The following is a 2,385-nucleotide window of genomic DNA, read 5'->3' on the forward strand; positions in this document are numbered from 1 at the left end:
GTCTGATTGGGCCACTTTGGGGGTGTGTGGGAGGGGTGGGGCGCACGCGGGGAAGCCGTGGAGATGGTACAGTCCAGCCGCTGGGTTTCCAACCCCCTCTCTTCGCGGTTCAAGTTTCTGCGCCCGGAGGACGCGGCCTTGGCCAATCCCAGGGCTACAGGGCGCTTTTAAAATGCAGGTACGGCTGCGGGGCGGGGGGGCACGGTGGGAAAGGTAGGGCAGGGCTTCGCTTAAAGGCGACGCGAGGAAATGGGCGCCTAGGCCCCTCCCGGGCCCGGGTCCCCCGCCCTCCCTTCCCCACCCCAAATAAACAAATACCCACGATCTGGGCGACAGCTCCCCTTCTCCCTCCCGGGGGCACCGGAGTTCAGCGTGGTCTCAGATACGACGAACAATAGGACTGTGACACGGAGGTCGCTCTCTCCCCGCAGCAGGGCTGCTCTTTGTCCCTTCCCTACCCCCGGGCTCCTCCGCCCCATCCCCACCCAGGTCCCCTGCTGGAGCGCGCGGAGGGACTGCGTTTTCACTCCCAGTCCGGGACTGCAGCACTGGAGTCAGAGCCCCGGGAGGGCCGGGCCTTGCCGGCTTTGTCCCGGAGCTCTATCCGTGCGCCCTTCGCTGCCTGGACAGGGCGAGGGCGCTGGGAACTTGCCCCTGCCCCGAGCGGCGCTCAGAGCCCCGCTTCTCCGCCCACTCGACCGCTAAGTCCCTGGAATTCCGGGGAGAATCTGGAACTCGCGAGGGAAACCACTGGGAAGGATGGGGAAGGTCTCCCATGGGGGCCCCAACGCCGAAATCCCGGGGCGCAGAGCCGGCAGCAGAACTTCCTCCGCACCGGCAGCCTCGCGGGGCACGCGGCTCTTCCCGCAGCCCGTAAGTCTGTCTCGTTATCCTCCGGTCCCCAAGCGCATTTACGGAGCGTCGGCTGCCCAGACAGCCGAGGCGGGTTTCCCTCCCCCAGGACCTGCAAAAAGATCAAACCCGCGCACGCGACCGTGAGCGGCCCACGGCCTGGAGCGCGCGCCCGCGCAGCAGCTGCTGTCCCCGTTTACAGTTGCTCAACCATTCATTCAACCACGGTGCACCCCGCGCCTACTCTCCGCCAGACCGGTCCCAGCACCACCCCGCTCCAGCCCCCGGGGATTGTGCCACTGCACTCTGGGGGGACGTGGCATCCTGGGGGAGGAGGAGGGAGAAGATAATAAACAAACTAGATAACCGAGACCGGGTGCTGTGCAGGGAATTAAGACAAGCTGCTGTCACAGAAAGCGGTAATCAGTTACTTCAGATCCTTTAGATCCAGTGGGCAGGGAGGGACTCAGGAGGTGAGTCTAAGCTGAGATCAGAGCGACAAGGACAAAGATAAGGGGGAGGGCATTCCAGGCGGAGGGAACAGCTAGTGCAAAGGCCCTAGGTTTGGCCTTTAGTGGCCTGTTCAAGAAAGGCCAGGGGGCTGGGGATGGGCTAGGGAAGAGGGTTGAGAGATGAGGTCAGAGGTCAGAGGGGCCAGATCATGTCTGATTCTGAGGTAGCTGGGGAAACCATGAGGGTTTTAGCCGGGAAGCAACATGACCTGGTTTACCTTTTAAGAGGTTCACTCCGCCCATCTGTGGAGAAGGGCACAGAGAAGTCCAGGTTCGGTATGGCAGTCCCCTCCCATCCCCCTCTCTCCTGATAGATGGTCAGGAGAGGATGCTGGGAGAGGCTGAGCTGGAGCACAGATTCCAGGCTTAAACCACAAGGTGCTGAGGGTCCCCTAGGCTCTGCCCAAGTGAGCCAGCTCCTGTGGGGAGGGGACACCCTCCCTTCTGGGGCATTGTGCACTGCAGGACCAGCCCACACCAGTTTGGGTTTAGAGAGGAAGGGGGTTTCAGCTTGCACAAGGTGGGGGGCTGCAGGTCTGTCTTTACCCCCAGGAAGCCAGATTAACTAGCTCCCTGGAGGCTCCCTGCAGAACAAAGCCTGTGTACAGAGAGTTGCTGCTGGGAGATCATGGGGTGAATATAGGATGCACCATAGGATACACTTGCTCACCAGGGAAGTTGCTGAGACAGTTAACCCTGTGCTTCGACCATGGCCCGTGTCTGTGTCCCCTGATCCTGCAGGGCTGGCAGCTTCAGTTGATCTTTCCAAGAAAAAAACAAAGCCTCTATCTAGATGGGGTTTGTTTGCATCTTCTACGCAGATCGGCCAAGACTCGACAGCTTTGCTAACATCCTCCTAGCAGAGCAAAGGCAAGGTGCTGGTGTTACTTAAGAGAGAGTCTCTTTGCTCCCACACCAGGGCTGGACATGCTTATGTAGAACAGGACAAACAGGAGGGAGTGAAAAGGCCCAGAGCTGGAACAGGGACCTGACGCAAAGGGACCCAGAGGCCAGAGCCTCC

This window comes from Propithecus coquereli, unplaced genomic scaffold (assembly GCF_000956105.1).
Source record: "Propithecus coquereli isolate 6110/MARCELLA unplaced genomic scaffold, Pcoq_1.0 Scaffold310, whole genome shotgun sequence".
Lineage (NCBI taxonomy): Eukaryota > Metazoa > Chordata > Mammalia > Primates > Indriidae > Propithecus > Propithecus coquereli.